This window comes from Carettochelys insculpta, chromosome 1 (genome assembly GCF_033958435.1).
Source record: "Carettochelys insculpta isolate YL-2023 chromosome 1, ASM3395843v1, whole genome shotgun sequence".
NCBI classification, from domain to species: Eukaryota; Metazoa; Chordata; order Testudines; family Carettochelyidae; genus Carettochelys; species Carettochelys insculpta.
In genome coordinates, this window is record NC_134137.1 from 12,290,466 (window position 1) to 12,313,795 (window position 23,330).

The following is a 23,330-nucleotide window of genomic DNA, read 5'->3' on the forward strand; positions in this document are numbered from 1 at the left end:
TGGATATCCTGGGAGGGGATAACTATTGTGCCTGGGCTGGACAAGAGGCAGAAGGTGGCACCAGGCCACCTAGAGCTGTTTCCCAGATGCGGCCCCAAGGAGGTGCCCCACGGGTGGGTTGAGAAGGTCGTTGATGGGACAAAAAACAAGGTCAATTTAGTACCAATCTAAAGAACATCAGACAGTGACCTCAGTTGTCTTGGAGAAGCATCAAGGGAGAGACGGGGGAATCTGAGGCAGTGGGTCTTACCCACGACAGCTTGTTATCTAATACGTTTGTTAGTCTGTAAGGCACTCCAGGACTGCTTGTTATAAGGGAGAGACAGTCACTTAGGTTCCCCAGATCTTATGATAGCTTGTGTCAGATCTGGTGGCTTATGGGCACCTGCAGCACCTCAGGAAATAGATGTCTGGGCTTGGTCCTCCTCTCCCAGGAGTCTATGCCAAAGCCCCAGTCTGGACAGTGGGGACAGGTGAACCTTTGTCGAGGGCAGGGAGACTTTCGCCAGTTTGTTTGGGTCTGAGCAGGGCCCAGCCTGTTGCATGCAGTGGCCTTCCATTGTGCAGTGGCACGGCCAGCCTGCAGGGCTGAAGAGGACCATGTCTCAGCCTCCCGGGGCTGGATGGTGGGGCATACAGTTAGTGACTACCATCGCTGAAATACCCAGTGCTGCTTCTCCTGGCCGCACGCTGCGGAGCTGTGGGCAGGTGGTGTATCACAAGCCAAGAGGGTCAGCATTAGCTTGGGCAGGAGACCTCCCAAGAGAGCCCACCAGCTACAGGAGGTGGTGCAGATGGCTCACTAGCTGTCAGTAGTGCAGCCGTGTGAATATGGTGCTGGGCTCCTGATAAATGTCGCAGGTTCACTATTTCGTTAGCATGTGGAGGAGTTCGCGCTGGTGCCCTGGTCGCATCTGAACTGGTGCACTTAGCTACCCACCCTTCACGCTGGACTGTAGGCACCTCTGTGCTGTGACATGGTCTTATTTTTCACATCTATAAAGCGCTGTCCGTATTCACTGAGAGATCCAAATAATAGCAAATGAGAATAAATCTCCCCGCCTGCCATTTCAATTGCATGTGGTGGTGTTCATCCCTTCTGTGCTAATGTGTTGTATAGGGTTGCGTGCTGCTAAGCAGATGCAGCATGCTGCTCCAGAGGTGGCTGCAGTTCAGTGACGATTCATCTAGGTCAGTGGTCCCCAAACTTCACTAGTGCAGGCCCCCAAACCGTTCGCAGACTCCCATCACAGCCAATTTTAGCCGCAACGTGCACTTCATTAAATGAAAAAGGAAACCAAAGCGTAGATTTTCCGACAGCAATTCGTAACGTGATTGGAAGATATTTAATTTAAAAATAATAATTGATTGTAACTTTGCAATTGATTTAAAACTTATGTTCTATGATCATTTTTATTTATCGTTTTTTCCCCTCTGTGGATCCCTGCAGTACCCTCATGGATCCTCAGGGGCCTCCAGATGCCAGGTTAGGAACCACTGCTCTGGGTAATTGATGAGATCCTTTAAGCCTTACGTAAATGTAAGGGTTTCTTACTCAGCAATAACTCCTCCTTGTAACTGTTATTACCAAAGCTTAGCGATCTTAACATGTAGATATTCAAGGTTATTCTTTTTGTTCCCAATTCCTTCTACTGAATAGACGGTTTAATCCCCTGAAGTATCAGTGTGTAGATACTCCATTGTCTGATGTTGTTTAGATTGGTGCTGAAAAGAATGCACCTCCTTGTCTTTCCGTCTGCTCCCTCACCCCTTTCTCTGCCTCAGCCACCTTTTTATCTCCCTTGCCTCCAGGCGAGCTGAAGGATTTCTCCTCCTTGAATGAGCCGTGTATATTTGTTCATGGCCTCTGCAAACAGCAGCTTTTCTGTGGTGTAAGCGAGCCCGTGTGAAATCCAGCAGTGATCACACAGCCTGTGTCTGCTGTGTCACGAGAGATGGGAGGGGTATTTTAGTACACAAGGGCTCTCTCTTCCCTTAGTTCTCAGGACAGCAAATAATCTCTTCTCCACTCCCTTTAATTTTTTTAAAGTCCTGACTGGCATGCCGCCCTCTGGGCCAGTGGCTCTCCCCTTCCTCCTTTGTCCACAGGGGATTTTTTAAACCTTCTGATCTGTGGGCAGCCCCATCTGCAGCCCCCTGGGTCATCCTTGGTCACCTGTTTCAAGGGGATGGTTGCCAATTTTGCTTCCTCATTGTGATGCCTCTTCAGATCTCCTGGCTGCCTTGCATTTGAATTCTTCTCTCAAGCTCACAACTTGGCCCCTGTTCCGATATCAGGGCTCCAGCAATGAGGGGTGGAATCATGCAGATGTATGATCATCAGTTGAAATCCCAGTCGGTTGCGCTGACGTGCCTGGTCCATGGGATGCCATTGGGAGGGCTTTTTGCCAGCTCTGTAGGTAGGAGGAAGGATGATTAATATTTGGATGTTGTACAAATGTAAAAGAAGGTGCTATGTCAGGATAACTTCCCGCTGAGTGTGTTACAGGGCCCATCCACAGAGGACAAACCCCCATCACTTTGGCTAACGCCAGATCTTATGAAGTGGGTCTGTCCCACGAAAGCTCATCACTTCCTAAATTATTTTGTTAGTCTTTAAAGTGCTACAGGACTGCTGTTTTGTTTTGTGAAGGTACAGACTAACACAGCTACCTTCACTGTGGCTAGTCACACGGTGGGTACCTCTGTAACTACCAGAAGATTGACCCAGTCAGGTTTGATCTTCTGGTGTTCGATTTAGTGTGCTTAGTGGGGGATGTGCTTAAATCGAACCATCAGGCATTGACAGTCAACCCTGGTACTCCTCATTCTCACAAGCCGTAAGGATGGCCTGATACATCGATCTTAGATACCTGGAATTGTGTATCTAAGATCGACTTTCAGGTCTAGTGTAGACCTGCTCTTAGACAGTCCATGCTTCTTGTTTGGAGGTCTGTGGTTCAATGTGCCAGCCAAGAGACAAGCTGTCAGACAAGCACCAAAAGGAGGCCCTGTCTTCAAGAGGGCTGCGTTTAAAGGACAGAGCAAACGAGGAGTGGGTGAGGGGGCAATGATCCCTCTAGGGTTTTCCATCCATGTGCAGAATGAAGTTTATGCGCACTGAGGCATGTGTTTATGCACCACCAAGAGAAGCATCTGCTGCTGGCTGTGGGCACTGTGGGAACCTTGGTAATCAGCTGGGTGGCATCTGAATCTCTCCTGCGTGGCCACCCAAGTAGGCAGCTCACAGCGAATGCAGGTGTTTGGCCATGCCCTGAAAAAGCATTTGAGAGACAATCCTATAAATATCTCTCTGCAGGCGCATAACATTATCACCTTCCGCCTGCTGCCCATCCAGCTAACCAGGACACTTGCTGTAAGGTCTGAACCTTTCTGGCTTCTGAGCTTTGCTCTGCAGTCTAAAGGTCTGGTCAAGGGCATCTGAGCTCTGGGACACGGGGTGGAAACAAGTGATTTTTATTTAGCTAGCAGAGGAGGATGTGGGAAAAAGCCCATGAGGAGATGCCAGCCTGTGATAGGGTCCCAGAAGCCAGAACAGGGCTCCGTAGTCTGCCTGGCTCCCAGTAGGGATGAATCTGCCCCCAGAAGGAATTAGCTGCAGAGCCTGGAGGTGGCTCGAATGGTCTTTATCTCAGAGGAGAGAAGGAAGCCAGATGGCATGGAGTGTTCTGGGTTTCTGCACAGGGCGTTCTACAGAGGAGAAGCCTACAGGATGGCCAGGCCGGTGGCTGTCCCAGCTAAATCTCCTCCAGACCTGTCCCTCTGGGTGAGGGCTTCTCCGTCCCTCTGGCTACTTGGGAAAAGAGCCTGTTAACTGGGCCGTTGAAGACTCATTTACTAGACTTTTGCCAACCTGTAACTCCTGGGAAATCCAGGTGATTTTTTTTTCAGTGTCCAATGCAACCTCTGAATTCGTAGTCTAGGGGTCAGCAACCCCTGGCACGTGAGGCTGGAACTCAGCCCCGCCCGCTCCTCCTCCATGCAGCCAGGGCCTTGCTCAAAGCCAGGCCGCCTGTGGATTGACCAAAGACCAGCTCATGCTACCAACCACCACCTCCACAGGGAAGCTCTGCATCTTCATGTGTTTATTAATGGACCTGTTGTCAGCAGGACTATTAGTGGCTTTCAAAAGTATCACCGGCCCTCAGGCTGTCCATAGAGGCAAAAGGTCAAATTTCTGCACTCCGCCTTGGCAAGGTTGCTGACCCCTGTTACAGTCCTTAGTTCAAAGCGTCTCAGAGTCACATTCCAGCACCATTCTGCATCCGTTAAGCTAATCAGATTGCTTCTTGACTCACTGACAGCCGCACGGTTAATTAGTTGAGGACGTGAGTCAGCGTCTCCCCGGCCAGCGAAGCACGAAGGCGTGTGCTGAAAGTGGAGCATGCATCTCCGTGTGCCGATACAAACGTGCCGCACTCTGCTGATCCCCAGGCCTGCCTGCGGGATTAGATGCCAGGCAGCATCAGCGTGGGCAGCTGACCAGTTGGAGATGAAGGGCCACAGTAGGTCTTAGTAGAGTGCCAAGAGCCCCACATTCTATCTGTCTGTTTCCATACACGGTATCTATCTGTCCAGCAACACCAGCAGGCCCAGGTTGCTGGCACCAGGGATGGAACCTGCAGTCACAAGGGCTAAAGCCCTGCGCTCTACCGCATGAGCTAAAGGCCAGCTGGTTCTCAGCCAAGGCTGTAGAGCAGAGACTTCACTCACTCTAGTAGGAGGTCTCAGTGCCTCTGGGTGCTCCATGTCTATCTATCCCCATACAATCTATCTGGCACCCCCAGCCCCCCACTCTAACCCAATTCTGCACCCCCCCCGAGTCAGGCACCCCCCCAGCTCTAACCCAATGCCCCTCCCCTTCCCCAGAGCCAGGCACCCCCACCTGCCCGCTCTAATCCAATGCCCCTCCCCTTCCCCAGAGACAGGCACTCCCAGACCCCACTGTGACCCAATTCTGCCCCCCCCCCCAGATACAGGCCCCCCCAGCCCCCCCCACTCTAACCCAATGCCCCTCCCCTCCCCCAGAGCCAGGCACCCCCAGCCCGCTAACTCACTCTACCCCAATGCCGGGCTCTCACCAGCACTGCTGCAGATATGCACCTCTCCCTGTAGGTGCCACGCGCGTGTGCAGAGCAGCAGGAAGCGCTCCTGGTGCATGGCTCCGAGCCGGAGCCACATCTCAGTGAGCAAAGAGCCCCGGGCGGGCTGCCCCCGAGCTAGGGAGGGGTGAGGAGCTGTGGCTCTTACGTCTGTGCCCGCGACTTGTGGGGCTTCAGCATTTCACCTTCAATGGGGCTTGGGTCAGAAAAGTGAGCGCACAGCCCCACTCCCCAGCGCTCGCCTCCATGCAGGGAGCACAATCCCAGCTGCGGACGGTGGGGAGATCTGAACTGGCGCCCCCATGGGCTGGTCCCAAGCCCTGGAGTAGCGCACGCTCTGCCTCAGCGCCGGACAGCTGCTGTTTGTCTCTCGTGCAAAGAGGCATTCGACCTGATGGCTGAGCAGCCCTGTGCTGGGCTGTGTTTGCTGGCCCCATTATGCAATGCAACGAGTGGCAGCCGGACTTTGGTTGCCAGCCCTTTCGCCCACCCTCCGCCATCTTGCACCGAGCCACGGGGCGCGCCCTGAAGTTAGGAGGCGCACTCGGCAGAAGGCAGCTGGGGGCTGTTTGGATGCATGTCTCCTCCTGCAGGGATCTCCCCTGGTGGAGGGAGTAACACAGGCTTGCAGCCTGATGCGTTGTTGGCTGCACTGGAGCTGGACGAGACGCGGGATTCAGGAACCAGGCCCACACTGTCCCGCTTCTCTGAAGTATGCAGCAGAGTCTTGAGAAGTCTGTAAGTCGCTAAGTGGCTGTGCCAGCGGAGGATGGACATTACTGTGCTCTCTGGATGGTACCTGCTCTTCTGCTCCAGGGCTTGCTGCAGCTGATTAGGAAAGGCCAGAGGTCATTGCAGGCTTTGGAGACAAGGAATTAATTACAAACACCTCATGCTAGGGTGGCTTCTAGTGAGACACTAGCTGCATTTTCAGTGGCAAAGAGACTTTAGCTCTGTCAGCAGCACTGGAGGGAGTGGGGTCCGAACTTGGTACTGGCAGCTAGTCAACCTCGGCATTAGTACCTGTGTAATCACCAACAGGTAAGACACAGTTTAAGAAAAGAAGAGACGTGGCGAGGCTATGTGAGGAAGAAACAGGGAATGCATACAGAGCAGCGCTGGAAGAGAAGATTAAGAATATCGCCACAGAGAAAGACCTAGATAAGAGAGCCGCAGGGATAGCCATCGCTATTGAAGAGGCAATTGAGCAGACTGTTCCAGAAGAAAAGATCAATAAGACGTGGATTACCCAGAAGACACTGAAGTTGGTTCAAGAGAAAAGAGTGTTGAAGATCAGGAGAGATGTTTCTGAGATGGCAGAACAGCGATATAGGATGAAATGCAATGAGGTAAGGAAAACAGCCAGAAAGGATAAGGAGAAATAATTGGAGGAGCAATGTGAAGATATCGAGAGGTATTACAGCAAATGTAAGACCAGGGGGGTGTATAAAACAATTAGGAATATTAATAGGAAATGACAACCAGAGCAGATGGCGATCAAAGATGAGAACGAAGAAGTGCTCATGAACAGGGAGAAGATTGTGCAGCGATGGACGAGATATTGCACCGATCTCTACAAAGCACAGTTGGATGTGAGTGTCTCAGAGAGACTGATTGAAGAACTGAAAGAGATATCTCCCCCGAGCATCGAGAGCAAGACTGATATTTCAAAGGAGGAAGTAGAAAAAGCAGTGAAACGACTAAAGAACAACAAGAGCCCTGGAAATGATAAGATTACGGGAGAGATGATCAAATATGGCGAAGAAAACATGATTCAGGAAATACACCAACTATGTAATATAGCACTTAAAGAAGGGAAGGTGCGTAAGGAATGGACAAGATCCGTGCTAGTGACAATACCCAAGAAAGGAAGTACATTGGAGGGCAAGAACTACAGAACAATTGCCCTAACGAGTCATCTAGGCAAGGTGCTGATGATGATACAGATTGAGAGACTAAGATCGCAGATAGAAAAACATATAGCGGATGAGCAAGTGGGATTCAGAAAAGATAGAAGTACCACACAGCAGATATTGGCACCAAGACTGATAGCGGAGAAAGCTCGACGAAAGAACAAAAATGTATACGCTTGTTTCGTCTATTTTCAAAAGGCATTTGACAGTATAGATCAGAAAGTGACTTGGGTGCTGTTGGAGTCATACGGAGTGGATAGCAGAGTGGTACGGTTGTTGAAGGATATCAGTGATAACGCGGAGGCAGCGGTGAGAACATGCGGGGAGTTGGGAAGTGGGTTTAAAACAAGTAGGGGTACGAGACAAGGAGATCCAATATCGCCAAGTGTTTTCATCGCACATCTGGAGAGAGCGATGGACAAGGTCAAGGAAGAGGTAGAAGGGACATATGTGCACAGGAAAAGAATTAACAACTTGAGATTCACGGATGATGTAGTTATCATTGAGGAAGATGAGGAGAACCTAGCAAGAATGGTGCCAGTGTTAAACGAAGAAGGGAAGTGGTACGGACTGATTATGAACATCGATAAAACAAAAACAATGGTATTTGGAGATAAGGAAATAGGAAGGAAGATCACTGTGGGTGGTATCGAACTAGAAAATGTTGAGAAGTTCACATATCTGGGGAGCAACATAACATATGATCTAGACTGTAAGAAGAAAATAGCGACTAGAATAGAGAAAGCAAGAGGGAGTTTGAAGGTGAGGGAGAAGATCTGGACAAGCAAAGCAATTAGCTTAAGAACGAAGCTGAGCGTCTTGAAAACATGTGTATTCAGCAGCATGTTGTACAGACGTGAGACATGGGTGATAACAAAAGATCCATAAAGAAGAATATTGGCGTTCGAAAGGAGTTGTTATAGAAAGATTCCGAGAATAGGATGGATGCAGAAGGTCACCAATGAGGAATTATAGAGGAAGATACAGCCAAAAGAGAACCTGCTGCAGAAGGTTATAAAACGGAAGCTACAACTATTTGGACATATTTGCAGAATGAACAACGAATGAAAAATCAAGACCCTGGTATTCGGCATAATGGACGGTTCGAATAGGAGAGGCCGACCCCGCAGAGAATGGGTAGATGATACAGTAGATTGGTGCGGAGCTGGTCTACAGAAACTAAGTCACTCTGCACTGGACAGGGAAAGATGGAAGAAAATAGTGAGAGAGGCATCAGACACCAACAGGTGCTGAGCCCACGGTTATTGATGATGATGATGAAGAATCACCAGCAGGCAGGTCTGAACTTGGGAGCTTAGTACATGAGCGTCTACTGAATTGGCTAAAGCCTGCTGGCTCCCGGCTATGGCTGCAAGGAGCCTCAGTCTTTCTCTCTGTAAATGGTGTGGGTGCCACATGGGACAGTGAACCACACCCAGGGGGTGTGTAGGTTACAGATGCTCTTTTGCCTTGGGTGTAAGGTTTCCTCTAACTTTTTCCATACATGTGTGGAATAAATTCTATGTGGACATGGCATGTGCAAATGGGCACCACCAGTGCAGGTTCCACCTTCCAAAACTGGGGTTCTCTGGTTCTGCAACATGTGTGGTTTGGCAGGACCACAGATGTTACTGGACCGAAAAGCCCTGGGCAGTGAGGGGAGCCTAGTGGGGCTTCTTTGCTGGGGTCAGAGCCCAGGAGGCCAGGGCTGCACCAACAGCCGGGCCAGGGCTCAAGCTGGTGCCCCTGGGGTTGGTGCCATGCTGGCAGCCTGGCTGTGGCTCGAGCAGGAGAACCAGTGGGGCGTGGAGACACCATCGGGGAGGGGCAGCAGGCTGGAGACACAGAGAGACCTCCCTTTGTCTGGCAAACTCCTGAGGATGCTGGACAGCGAGGTGCAACCTCTAGAGACAAAAACCTAGTTGTGGGTGCTTTGCTAATCAGGGAAGGCTGCTTGGGCATCCTTGCGCAAGTCACTCTGTCTCTCTGATCTATTTTCCAGGGAGGCTTTGTTGTTCTGTTTGGGAAACCCTGGTTTATTCCTCATCGGTGTGCGGAACGGGCAGCTCCGGCATTGAGCATGTTAGGAGCGTGAGTGGTGACACCTGGCATTGGCAGAGTGCTTTGGGATTGGATTAACAGTGATGTGGTAGAGCCTGGAGAAGCTGAACTAGGACCAGGGTCCCTGTTGTGCTGGCCTCTGGATGGATAGGTAACTCAGAAGGCCTTTCCCACTGCAGAGAGCTCACACGCCGCGCTGCAGACAGGCTGGGACAGGGAGACAAAAACGCTCTGTGCGTGGCAGGGGCGAGGGGTGCATGTAAATACCAGTCCCACAAACCCCTTGTGGCGTCTGAGAGTCACGCCACGGTCTTCCTGTCTCACTGCAGTAGAAATCCTGCAGGGCTAACATTGGCACAGTCCCTTTGTCCGGTGTAACTTAGGCGTGTGTAACTTAGGCTTGCGCTGATCCTGCAGCCGGGGGTTAGTTAGTTTTCAGTGTCAAGACCTTGAGCCAACCACCCCGATCCCAGTGGTTCTGCATGGCAGAGCCAGATCCAATCACACAGCTGGCCCCTTCACCTGGGCCAGCCGGGGCAGACGCCCTCTCTTTCCCGTGCTTGCAGGACTCAGAGCAGTAACGAGAGTGGGAGCTGCTCTCTCTCCTTCACTCCGGGGGACCAGGTGTCTGGTTGTTGACTGGGACAACAGGTGTGTAGGGGATCCTGGCGGTGCTGGTCAGCTCTGCTGCCTGGACCGTTGACTGTCTGGTTGGCGGTGCTGCACAGCAGGTGGGTATCTCCATGTGGTACCTCTTTGCTGGCCGCGGCAGATTGGGGTCGGCCGCTTGGGCTGCTGGTGTCCAGGCAGTGCTTTACAAGATGCAGCTTGGGCCGGGTGAGCAGCCCATGTCCTGGCTCCAGAGCTGCCAGATCCCTTTTCAACCAGGTGTTCTGGTCATAAAACTGGACTCCTAGTCACCCGAAGCTTCAGCTCTGAAGCCCACCCTCTCGCTTGGCTTCACAGCCTGAGCGGCAGCGTCCACACAGCTCTTTTTCAGGAGGTTGTGAGAGCCCCGAGTCTGCTGCCTCAGGCTCAGAGCTGGGAGCTGTGCAGATGTACCCCTAGAGCAGGGGTGCACAAAGTGAGGGATGATCCTCCTTGAGTAGGGGTGTGATCTTTCATAAGGGGGATGCATCATGATCGGCTGCTGGGTCTGCGGCTCATCCAGCTCATTAAGAATGTTGAAATAGGGTTACTGGTTTTATATATGTGTATTCACATTTATGCACCAATTCATAAAGTTTTTACATTCCTCACACAGTATACCCCCTTTGTGATCCAGAAATGTTGGGGAATGGGGGATTCTGGTTAACCAAATGTTCTGGTTAACAGAGAGGTATACCTATTGGCCAGAAATTTTCACACATTACATGTGCTTGGCAATTTAAACATGGACATGTGACTTTATTCTGCTTTCACACATACAGCATTAATGACCAATCCCAGAGGTGCAAAGGTTCCTATAATCTCCCTGCTTTGACCTCTAAACGAACTATGGATGACATTCTCTCTTGCTGCTCGTTAACCCCGTAAGCTAACGTTTCTGCACTGAACACCGCCGCAGGAAATGTGTTTCTGGATAATGTTTGTATTTTTTATGGTTAGTAAAGAAAAAAAAATGTATACTGCCCTTCGTGAAATTTTCCGGTTAACCGAGAATTCCTGTTAGCAAAGATCCGGGTGACAAAGAGTGTGCTGTATTTATTTTCTTACACGCACCAAAAGGTTTGTTTTTTATATGAACGTAACCAAAATTTCCGTCGGTTTCTATGACATTAGACAGGCTGGCAGGTACCCTGCTAGTTTCAGGGATGAAAAGTGGGGCCTTATGTAAAAAGTTTGCACACTGCTGCTCTATCAGGCAGATCATCCAGGGCTCTGACTGTTGGACAAAAAGGAACTTTTTTTCCAGCTAAGTGTCTCAGCCTCAGAGATTTGAGGGCTGTTTGATTCTCTAGGCATTCAGCTGTGTCTCCCCAGAATGCAGGGGTGGGAGGTGTTTGGTGGTCGTTAAGTCTATTTTTAAGAAGCACGTTTCCCCCATGGTCCTGCCAGGCGTGAGGTGCTCTTGGGGTTAGTATTTCATCACAGCCTGGGAGACACATGTGCTCCTCGCGTGTGGGCAGTGGGTCGTCACAGCCTTCAGAAATGTCGTGCTTCAGGAAAGGCACAAGACTCTCTAAAAATAATCAGGGGCTTCCCACCCAGATGGGACGGAAGAGAAAGCATCACCCTGCAGCCGCCTCCCCCGCAATGCCTACTTCCTCCATTCACAGCTTTCTCCTCCCACCTGTTTCCTCCGCCCAGCTCCTGGCAGCAGCTGAGTGCTGCTCTCTGGGTCTGGCAGGTGGACCACAGCTCTGTTGAGGAAATCTGATGGGACGGCGTGCGTGGGGTGCAGCCTGGGTGTCCTGTGGTAAGTTTGTTACCCCAGAGGTAAGAGTATGGGGATCTCAAAGCTGTAAACAGCTCCCCCAGGGCCCTGGCTCAGCAGATGGGTCAGACATCCTAGGTGTGCATGCGATGGCTGAAGCTCTCGCAGCCATGTTCAAAGCAGTGGGGACAGGGGACCTGTCGTAAGACTGAGCCTTTGAGGTCTGTGCGTGTAATTCTAACCTGTGGCCTGCCCTCATTGAAATCAGTGGGAATTCGGTCCTGGTGTCTCAGCCGTTGAACCAACCACCCAGATTGCAGTGGTCCTGCGTGTTGGATCCAAATCCAAGAATGCAGCTGGCCTCTTTATCTATAATGGACCAAATGGCTATTTTGGATCTAAATATCCCTTTCAGCGTTGGGAACAGTTGGGAGCAGGGGAGTTTGGCTCAGACCAACCCTGGCCCTTGCGGTTGGACGTCAGCGTTCCCTGTAAGTTGAGTGCTTGCGCGGCTGACCAAGGAGAGATTCAGGTGCTGCCCTGCTGATGAGCAGAGCGCCCGCAGCCGGCAGCCTGTGTTTGCATTGGTGGTGTACATCTGCACATGCCGTAGTGCACACAACAAAATTTATTCCACCACAGAGGGAAAAAATTAGCGGGAAGATTGTTGGACGTACGTGCACACGGCTGATGTTCGTCCCGGGATGTGTGTACGGTAGTTTGCTGCTTTCCCTGGTTGAAAATGCTGGGTCATTGAGGAGGAGCTAGGGGGAAGATTGTTGGAGTCCTTGGTCTGGTGAGAACAGGACGAAGTTGTGGGGCTCGGCAGTGGAGGTGTTCCATTCCTGGAGACAGCAGGCACACGGCCTCCCTCTCGCAGTGTGCTGCCGTAGCTGCTCTCTGCTGCCCTCCGTCCCTGCTGAGCATTCCTGTGAGATGTTACCACGCAGCGTACGTGCTGAAGACCAGCGATGCTGCAGGGAGAGCACACCCTCTGCCGAGCCATTCACCAAAGCGCTTCCAGGTCCTGCTCAGAGGAAAGGGCCGTACGATGAGGCACGCTGACACTTCACGGGGTTAAACATAAGGGGTTTCAGGCCGTTCCAGCTGGTGCTGGGGGGAGGGTGAGTGATGACGTTCTGCAGAGCGTGGGGAAATGCCAGGCTCTCGCCATCCTGCAGCTCGAAAAAAAACCCTCTGAGTTATTAGGTGCTCACTGGATCTATGTTCTTTGGACTCAGCTCCACTCCGATTTGCTCTTGCGAATGCCTGAGAAAGGAAGCAGCCGGGAATGGCAATCTGTAACAATGAAGGATATTAGGGAGGGGACAGTGGCAGTGGAGGGGCAGCATGGTGTAGCGGGTAGGTCATTTGGCCAGCACACCTGAGTTCTGTCCCTAGCTCTGCCGCTGGCCTCCTGGGTGACCTTGGTCAAGTTATTTTCCTCTTCTCTGCCCCCTCTATTCTATTATAGGTTCTTTGGGGGAGGGATTGTGCCTCTTGGTCTTTGCAGCACCCAAGAACCAGAGGGGAAGGATTGACCAGCAGTTCTGGCCCTAACCTGGGACTCAGGAGACCTGGGTGCTATTCCTGGCTCTCTTGCAGGCCTGCTGGGAGGCCTGGGACCAGTTACTTAATAGTCTCTTGGTGCCTCAGTTTACCCTTCTATACAATGGGGATAACAGCTCTGCCTCAGAGGGTGCTGTGAAGAAGACTATGTTAGACTGAGAGGGGCTCAGCTGCTAGGGTGATGTGTGGGGAGGGCCGGAGAGGAGTCATATAAGCATCTATCATAGGCAGAGTAGGGTCCTGAGTTCAAATGGCACCTCTAGCTGCTACTGCACTACAAGCGTCATTGTAACAATTGCCTGGCTATTACCGAGCAGATGTAGCGCTAATAAAGAGAGGACTTTTGTCTCTTGGGCTGCTGCTAGGCTTCCCACTCCCTGCCATGGTCAGTAATCTCCTATCGCCAAAACCATTTAATTGCTGTGTTTCTTCATGTGTCACTTCTTAGCTCGCCCTGGCTAAGCGACGCCCTGTGGTATCTCACTGGATTGGGCATTCCTCTGTCCCTTCATCCTTTTGTTGTAACAGGGAACCAGCTGCCTTCTGAGCACGGTGATCTCTGCCCTGGCCGTCCCACCGCGTTACCCCCGTCCGGCTGCTGTGCTTTAAGCCACCCTAAGGTACCAGGGATGCCAGTGCTGACGGAGAGACAGAGGCGAGAGGCAGCAGAGAGACAGTTTCCTGACCCATTTTATAAAGGTTTACGCCCATGGTATTAAGTGTGTCAAGCGAGATGGGCCCTGCAGATTGTCCAAAGTGGGATGGGAGGGGAGGCAGGAGGAGGAGAAAGATGTTTCTGAGCCCAAGGTGGGAATGCTGGGCAGAGATTTTGAAGGTCAGATTGTGTGTGTGTCTGGTATGTTCCCAGCTCTGGGGCGTACGCCAATGAACTGAATGCTGCATTTCTGACAACGTCTTGGCAACTAGGGCTACGTCTACACGTGAAGCCTACATCGAAGTAGCCTATTTCGATGTGGCGACATCGAAATAGGCTATTTTGATGAATAACATCGACGTTGCGCAGCACCACATCGAAATAGGCGCTGCGAGGGAACGTCTACACGCCACAGTAGCACACATCGAAATAAGGGTGCCAGGCACAGCTGCAGACAGGGTCACAGGGCAGACTCAACAGCCAGCCGCTCCCTTAAAGGGCCCCTCCCAGACACACTTGCACTAAACAGCACAAGATACACAGAGCTGACAACGAGTTGCAGACCCCGTGCATGCAGCATGAATCCCCCACTGCAGCAGCAGCAGCCAGAAGCCCTGGGCTAAGGGCTGCTGCACACGGTGACCATAGAGCCCCGCACGGGCTGGAGAGACAGCGTCTCTCAACCCCCCAGCTGATGGCTGCCATGGAGGACCCGGCAATTTCGACGTTGCAGGACGCGGATCGTCTACACTGTCCCTACTTCGACGTTGAACGTCGAAGTAGGGCGCTATTCCGATCCCCTCATGAGGTTAGCGACTTCGACGTCTCGCCGCCTAACGTCGAAGTTAACTTCGAAATAGCGCCCGACGCGTGTAGCCGCGACGGGTGCTATTTCGAAGTTAGTGCCGCTACTTCGAAGTAGCGTGCACGTGTAGACACAGCTTAGGTGAGCAAAGCCAGTGCTATAGGTGAGGGTCTCCAATGCGTGGAGGGATAGCTCAGTGGTCTGAACACTGGCCTGCTACACCCAGCGTTGTGAGCTTAATTGTTGAGGGGACCATTTAGGGATCTGGGGCAAATAGATTTAAAAAGAAAAACATAACAAAAAGGGATGGTGCTTGGTCCTCTTCCAGCTCTATGGCTGTGTCTACACTAGCCCAGATCTTCCAAACAGCCATTTCGAAGATTACCAATGAGGTGCCAAAATGCACATTCAGAGCCTCAGTAGCATGCCGCCGGCCGCAGTGCTTTGCAATTGCTGCTTTTCGCTGCCGCGCGGCTCGGCCAGACAGGGGTCCTTTTCGAAAGGCCCCTGGGAACTTTGAACTCCCCTTATTCCTATCAGCATGCTAATTAGGTGCAGAATATGCATTTCAGTGCCTCATTAGTAATCTTCGAAATGGCCATTTGCATGGCCATGTGGAAGATCTGAGCTAGTGTAGACACTGCTGATGAGACGCATATCTCCATTTATAATGATGTGTGTGCAATCGTTGTGTTTTCCTGTAAGTAGTGAAAAAAGCCTTCCTTCGTCTTGAACACTACCCAGCTTTAGAATCCTAGAACCAGAAGGGACCTCGAGTCCAGTCTCCTGCCCTCACAGCGGGACCTACCCTTTGCAACGTCCTAATAGAGAAATTCATGACGCAGAAAAAGATCCATTTTTCTAAAACGATGTTAGCAGCCACCTTTGCAGCCCTGAGGATTTTCTTTTAGCTGCTTGCATTTTTCAGCTTCAAGTAGAGCAGTGAGTGGCATGAGCAGAGGAAAGGAGAGGAATTTCCAAACAGATTTCAGTCTTTGCCTTTTGAAGAGTTCATAGCAGTGCATTTTGGCACCTACATGAGGCTACAAAAAACACACGTGGGCACTTAATGGTAGCCTGGTTTTGCCAGCAGTTGCTGTTCATAGACACTGGATGTTCAATGCACCTAAAAATGTGTGTGTCGAGTTCAAAGCTCGGGATGGATATAGGACCCTGACTTTATGCAACCCTTTAGGAAACCTTGGCCTACGTTGAACACTCCTTGTGTTTCTCCAGCCCATGTTATGATGGAGTTATGGTGTCCGAGAGCCTCACACACATTCAGGAATGTATCTTTGCATCACTGCAGAGGGATGCCTTCATTTGACAGCTGGGGAAACTGAGGCACGGAGAGTTATACGATTTGTCCGAGAGCACACAGGAACCAGCGATTGAAATCAGCTCTTCTCTGATGATATCTCTTCACTGCCCTCAAACACAGAAAAGGTCATGAATTCTATTTATGATTTAAATTTTTCCTTAGTATACCAAAGTACCAGTGAAAAGTTTTGGATCGACACCTCTGAGGAGGAGAGTCACCAGGAATTTCAGAGAAGGGACAGCGCATGAACCAACTGACTCCTCTTTCCCCACAACCAGTGTGCTGATCTGGGGCATCATACCTGATCATACCCTGAGGTAAGAGGTATAGCTCAGGCTCCTTGGCCCATTCACTCACTGCCAGCCCGGTTGCTGTTCATTGTGATATATACACAGTTGCTCACCCAAAGGGTTAACAATCCAGAATGGTGGAAGGATATGTCATTGATGTTTAACAGGTAATTAACAGGGGAGAAGACAGTATGACCAGGAAAACCAGAGGTGGGGATAATGGAAGAATCATCTGTCTGTGAAAAAATTCAGTCAGTCTCTCCTCCCTTGAGCAGCCCTGGCGAAGCGAGTTAGGCACCCAAAGGCGTTCCAGATGGTTTGCCCTGAGAGATGAACTTGCCTCCTTCATGCTAACTTAACGGTGCTGCTGGGAGATTTTTGACTCTGTGCCTCTGTCCCCACCCACCTATTTTTCACTTGCGTGATTATAAAATCCAGTTCTTTATTCACAACACCTTCAATATTGTCTGCATCCCTGGCTGGGTTTCTTTTAGGGATGTTAATGGGTTCACTCTAAGGCTGTGTCTATACTTGCATTCCTCTTTCTAAAGAGGTATGCAAATGAGGTAAATTGAAATGCAAATGATGTGCAGATTTGCATATCTGGCACCTCATTTGCATATTCTTATTTTGAAATAGCTTCAAGAAAGCCTATGTAGACACTGCTCTTTTGAGAGTAAACCACTTCTTTGAAAGAATCCTTCTTCCCATAAACAGGGAAAGAAGCTATTTTGAAATAAGAATAAGCAAATGAGACACCAGATATGCAAATCTGCATCCCATGTGCATTTTTATTTATCTCATTTGCATACCATTCTCAAAAGTGTAGACACAGCCTTAATGAATGAGACTTACTGGTGACAGTTAACTGGTGGGAGCTGGAGCAGCCCTGAGCCATGGTGGCCCTGGAAGTCTCCTGCTTGTGCTCTCCCCTTTAATCTGTTAACTAATTAAATGGGATTTTCCAACCCTAGTTTCCAGGGCATCTGGACTCTTGTTTCCATTGGGGAATGCTTTGTGCTGCTCAGATTCCACCATAACAGGTGCTATTTCAAGCCTCAGAGAACCTTTCAATAAGCCAGATAACCGCGGCCTTGACTACTGCTGATCATTAACGATTGTGTTGTATTGTTTACAATTGCTACAACTCTGTCCAGACTCAGCAAGAGAGTGTGGAATAACCACAAGCTGTACACTCACACCAAAATGCAAGTCTACAGAGCGTGCATCCTCAGCACCTTCCTTTATGGCAGCGAGACTTGGACCCTGTACGCCCGCCAGGAAAAGAGGCTGAACGTCTTCCACTTGCGCTGCCTCAGGCGCATCCTTGGAATATCATGGAAGGACAGAGTGACCAACACCGCCGTCCTCGAGCAAGCTGGAATCCCAACCATGCACACCCTCCTCAGGCAGCATCGACTCTGCTGGCTTGGCCACGTCCACAGGATGAATGATGGAAGGATCCCAAAAGACATCCTGTATGGTGAGCTAGCCTCTGGCAAAAGACCTCCCGGACGCCCCCAGTTGCGCTACAAAGATGTCTGCAAGAGAGACCTCAGAGAGGTAGACATTGAGCTGGACAACTGGGAAGAACTAGCAGACGACCGCAGCAGATGGAGGCAGGTGTTACACAAGGGCCTTCAGAAGGGCGAGTTGAGGCTCAGACAGCTAGCAGAGGAGAAGCGAGCGCACAGAAAGCACACTAAGGACTTGCCAGACACCCACCACATCTGCAAGAGATGCAGCAAGGACTGTCACTCTCGTGTGGCTCTTCATAGTCACAGCAGACGCTGTAAATGAAGCCCTCAATTGAAACTATAAGGGCGCGATCCATAGTCTATGCAGACTGAAGGATGCTACTGCTATACTACTACTATGTCTTACCTGCAGTGTTCAGTCTGCAGGGGCAGATTTTTACCTCCACAAGAGAGTATAATGATCATCTCCTCTCGCCTTGTGCATGGCAAAAACTAGAGAATTTCATTGTGTGATACAGCTCAGAAAAGAGGCAAATAAGGGGAGATGTGATTGAGATCTATAAATCAGGATCGGTATGGAAAAATGAACAAAGAAAAGTTATTTCCTTGTTCCCCATAACACAGGAACGAGGGGCCACCAAACAAAATTAATAGCCAGCAGATTTAAAACAAACAAAAGGCAGTATTTCTTCATGCAACACACCGTCAGCCTATGGAACTCCTCGCCAAAGGATGTTGTGCAGATGGGGACTTTGACAGGGTTTTAAAAGAGCGAGATAAGAAGACAGGTCCATTAATGGCTATTAGCCAGCATAAGCAGGGTCGGTGTCCCTATCCTCTTGTTTGCCAGAAGCTGAGAATGAGCAACAGCAGATGGCCCACTTAAGCATTGCGTATTCTATTCATTCCTTATGGGACACCTGGCATTGGCCACTGTCAGAGGACAGGACACTGGACTAGACAGGCCCTTGGTCTGACCCAGTGTGGCTGTTCTTATGTTATCCCTTTGCCAAACCCTGTAACTTGTAACAGAGAGGAAGCCGTGCTAGTCTATATACTATGAAAACAAAAAAGCAGCCCAGTAGCACTTTAAAGACCAACAAAATAATTTATTAGGTGATGAGCTCTCGAAGAAGTGGGTCTTTCCCACAAAAGCTCATCACCTAATACATTATTTTGTTAGTCTTTAAGGTGCTACTGGACTGCTTTTTTCCTATAACTTGTGATTGAACGAGATCATATCTTCTAGGACGAGCTTGATTGTAAGCATGAGAAAGAGGGACTTTAAGACCTCACAAATCTGCCACACCCTTCAGGAAGCTGTTCCAGCGGTTAATTGCCTTTATTAAGAAACTGTCTTATTTCTGGTTTGACCTTTCCTGACTTCCCTGTTCAGCTGTTGGACCTTGCTTTGCCTTTGCGTGCGAGATGAAAGAGATCTGAAGCATCAGCCACTGTCTCTCTCAAGAGGCGTTTGTAAGCCATGATCGAGTCTGATTCCACTGGGTAATTTCTTTCTGCCACCTTACATTTTGCCCTTATTCTTTCCAACTCCTTTCTCAGACTGCCTTGTGGGTTAGCTGTGTGTGGCAGAACAGGTGCTAGTTCCTCCCCAGGGCTGGTTGCGTTGGAGCGATGGGTGAAGTGATTCTCAGATATAGCATTTAAGGGGATTTCTGTGGTCACTGTAGCATAAGCTGCTTTTTAACCAAGGTATCTATAAACACTTAGGGGAGAGAGAGAAACTGTCAACAAAGTTTTGCAGCCTGAAGTGGGTGAAAGGAGAACTGACGTGCTTGGCAGGAAGGAAATGGTCAGACAGGCCCTGTGGGTCAGAGCAGCTAACTGCTCTCTGAACAGCTCACCAGAGGAAGGCGGAGGTTGGGAGATGAAGACACCAGAGTTACAGAAAGGGAAGGAGGAGCTGTCAGAGGAATCGGGGGCCTAGAGAAGGACGACATCAGGACAGCAGCTTGGGTTGTACATGGCAGCCAAGCAGAAACTCACTCATGTGAGGGGTCTCTGGGAGTGGGAGCTGGAAGCTCTGTCCCTGAGCGTTTGCAGCCACTAGCTGTGGAGTGAGGAGGAGCTGCTCTTAAGGAGGAATACTGTTGCCTGAGTGACAGGAGCTGGGTTTCATGAAAGGTTTGGAGTTTTTGATGTTGCCATTCTGATGTGGAATGAAAATTAGAACCCTTTGAAAATGTCTTGGCCAGGGGGACGGAGCCCAATGGGCAGGTGGTCAGTGGGGATGTGGGAGACTCAGGTACAAGCCCCTGCTCCGCCTGATGTGGGAGACTCACTGCTCTGCCCACCCCACTCGGCAGAAGGGCGGTACGTGCTCTCTGGGTCTGATCACATGATGTGACCTGCTGTCAGACTGTGGAACTCACTGCTACTGGCCATCATAGAATCCTCGAAGGCTAGCACTGAAGACACCTCAAGAGGTCATCAGGTCCAGTCCCCTGCCCTGATGGCAGGACCAAGCACCATCCATATCATCCCTGACAGATGTTTATCTGAGCTGATCTTAAATGTCCCCAGTGATGGAGATTCGACAACCACCCTAGGCAATTTATTCCAACGCTTAGCCCCCCGACAGGAAGCTTTTCACAGTGTCCAACATAAATCTCCCTTCATCAATCGTCATCATCAACAACTGTGGGCTCAGCGCCGGTTGGTGTCTGATGACTCTCTCACTGTTTCCTTCTATCTTCCCCATCCAGTGCGGAGTGGCTTAGTTTCTGTAGACTGGCTCCGCACCAATCTACTGTATCATCTACCCATTCTCTGTGGGGTCTGCCTCTCCTGTTCGAACCGTCCGTTAAACCCAATACCAGGGTCTTGACTTTTCGTTCGTCGTTCATTCTGCCAATACGCCCAAATAGTTGTAGCTTCCATTTTATAACCTTCTGCAGCAGGTTCTCTTTCGGCTGTATCTTCCTATATAGGTCCTCACTGATCACTTTCTGCATTCATCCTATTTTCCGAATCTTTCTATAACAACTCTTCTCAAACACCAATATTCTTCTCTTTGAATGTTTCCCTTGTTTCACATCTGTACAACATGCTGCTGAGTACACACGTTTTCAAGACACTCAGCTTCATGCCTAAGCTAATCGCTTTGCTTCCTGCAGTTTAAGGTTTTTGTCCTGTCCTGAGAGGCTAAGGAGAATAATTTTTGTCCCTCCTCCTTGTAACACCCTTTTAGGTATTTCAAAGCTGCTGTCACATCTCCTCTCAGTCTTCTCTTTTGCTAACTAAACAAACCCACTTCTTTTAATCTTCTCTCATAGGTCATATTTCCTAGACCCTTAATCATTTTAGTTGCTCTTCTCTGGACCCTCTCCAATTTTGCCACATCTTTCCTAAAATGTGGGGCCCAGAACTGGACACAGTACTCCAGTTAAGGTCTAATCAGCACAGAGCAGAGCGGAAGAATGACTTCTTGTATCTTGCTCACAACACTCCTGTTAACACATCCCAGAATCATGTTTGCTTTTTTTGCAAACGCATCACACTGTTGACTCATACTCAGCTTGTGGTCCACTATGACCCCGAGATCCCTTTCAGCATTACTCCATCCTAGGGAGTCACTTCCCATTCTGTATGTGTGAAACTGATTGTTCCTTCTTAAGTGCAGCACTTTGCACTTGTCCATATTGAACTTCGTACTGTTTCCCTCAGACCATTTCTCCAGTTTGTCCAGATCGTTTTGAATTCTGACCCTGTCCTCCAAAGCACCTGCCACCCCTCGCAGCTTGGGATCATTTGCAAACCTGAGAGGCTTGCAAACTTGCAATGATTTGATAAGTCATTGAGGTTGAGAACTCCGCAAGGTTTAATTACATATTCAAGGATATCCAGGATTATCATCGTTAATGACAATAAAACTGTTGAAAGGGGGATTAACCTCTTGCTTCAGGATTTCTACCAGTCTCTAGTTATTTTTCTGATCTCCAATAATGGGAGGTAGGGAGCAGATTATTCCACAACTGAGTAGCTGGTTCTGGCCACGGGGCTAGTTGGGTCATGGGTCTAATCCAGCCTGTCAGTTGCTACCACCCTGTGTACAAACTCCACCCCACGTTTTCCATAATGGTTGCCCAACCCTGCCCCGGTGAGATTCCCTCTGAGCCTAATGCCAGCTCGGGTACCACTGCCCTCTTTCCCATTCCAGCAGCTGCCACACGTGAGTTCAGGTTACCGTCACGTCAAGCGCTCTAGATACTGGACTGGGTCCCTGAGCTCCCTTCTGCTGCCTGCTTCTCTGCTGGGCCTTCTGCTCTCAGCATTCTGATTGTGTTGGGAATTGGCTCCCAGAAAGCCAACTCTCTTGCTGGCTTCGGAGCAGAGTTTCCTCTGACTGTTTTTCCATGCTTATAGTAGGAGTAAGCCTCTTCCACTCCTACGTTTTGGAGCATAGGCCATTGACGACCATTTACTAGCATCCCCTGTTCTTTTCCAGTTCTGACCAGGTGTAGCCCATCATTTGAGTGTCTGCCTCAGGTCTCTACGCCAGGTGTTTCTGGGGCGCCCTCTTCTCCTTTTTCCTTGTGCGTCCCAACTTGCGGCTTGCCTTGTGACGTTGGGGGTTGGTTTTCTAAGGGTGTGTCCAATCCATCTCCCTCTTCTCTTCCTGATTTCTTCTTCTGCAGGAAGTCGGTGAGTCAGTTGCCACAGGCCTTGGTTGTTAGTGGTGTCTGGCCAGTGGATCCGGAGGATTTTATGGAGGCCGTTGTTGCTAAATGTCTGGATTTCTTTTCCAGTCTTCTTTGCTATTCTCCAAGTTTCTGCTCTGTGCAGTAGGGCTGATTTGACACTGGAGTTGAATAACTTTATGTTAGTCTGAGTTCTCATCTGCTTAGAAGTCCAGATGTTTGTCATGATAAGAAAAGCCATTCTTGCTTTCCCAGTCCCTGTTCTCTGCACAGCATTGGTGGCCCCCTCTTTATTGATGCTGCTGCCCGGGAACCTGAAGACCTCAACTTCCTCCAGTGCATGACCGCCAAGTAGGACCGGCTCTTCGCTGCTAATGTTGACTTTGACTATCTTAGTGTTTCTCTTGTGGATGTTCGAGCCAACTGCAGCTGAGATGTCAGCACGTGTGGAATGAGTTTTGCTGTATGCACCAAGGCACGTGCGGATGTGTGCCGCCAATAGAAATATTTGCGGTGGGCTATGCATGGTTGTGGGTGTTTTGGTCACCTGAGACTGTCCTGGGCAGCTGCCCAAGTGCTCAGCTTACAGGGAACACTGCCTAGGGTGACCTCTGTCTTGGCCGGACGAGAGCTGGTGGGTCGAATACCCCATTATCCTCCAGTTGTAGTGCAGTAGTTTCTCTTCTTCTTGGTAGATTCCACCTGCAGTCTCTTGCTCCAAGGAGGGCTCATACTGGTGGAGGGCAAAGGTCCGGAAAACTGGAGACTTATCCTGAATTGCACATTCACTATGGGTTGCCCTGTTAGTTTGGAGTCAGCTGCCGCTGATCTGGCACAGGGAGCGTTCATCAGAAATCTAAATTACCAACATTTAAATAGCGAGAAGTTTGCAACTTAGTTGATGGAGATGTGCCCACAGCAGTGAGCACTGCTAATTAATTCCTCGATCGTTGCTGTGTTCAGACGTGCTTCTACCAGGTGTTGTTAGACTTTAAAGCCACGGCTCTCCAGGTCTTCTACAAGACAAACATTCTGTCTGTCCTGGGATGTATCTCATGTTCTCTGGCTCTGTGTGAA

The 23,330-nt window shown here is 50.0% G+C and overlaps 1 protein-coding gene across 4 annotated transcripts in view; it reads left to right on the forward strand.

Moving 5' to 3' along the window:
- ARAP1 (ArfGAP with RhoGAP domain, ankyrin repeat and PH domain 1) overlaps positions 1 to 23,330 on the forward strand; it is a 225,839-nt gene that overhangs the window by 15,827 nt on the left and 186,682 nt on the right. For 3 of the 4 annotated variants that reach the window (XM_075017667.1, XM_075017270.1, XM_075017578.1), the window contains exon 2: positions 15,987 to 16,141. The exons of the other annotated variant lie outside the window; for it this stretch is intronic. The gene's annotated coding sequence lies outside the window, so the exon portion shown is untranslated. The remainder of the gene's footprint in view (positions 1 to 15,986; positions 16,142 to 23,330) is intronic. 4 annotated transcript variants of the gene reach the window in all.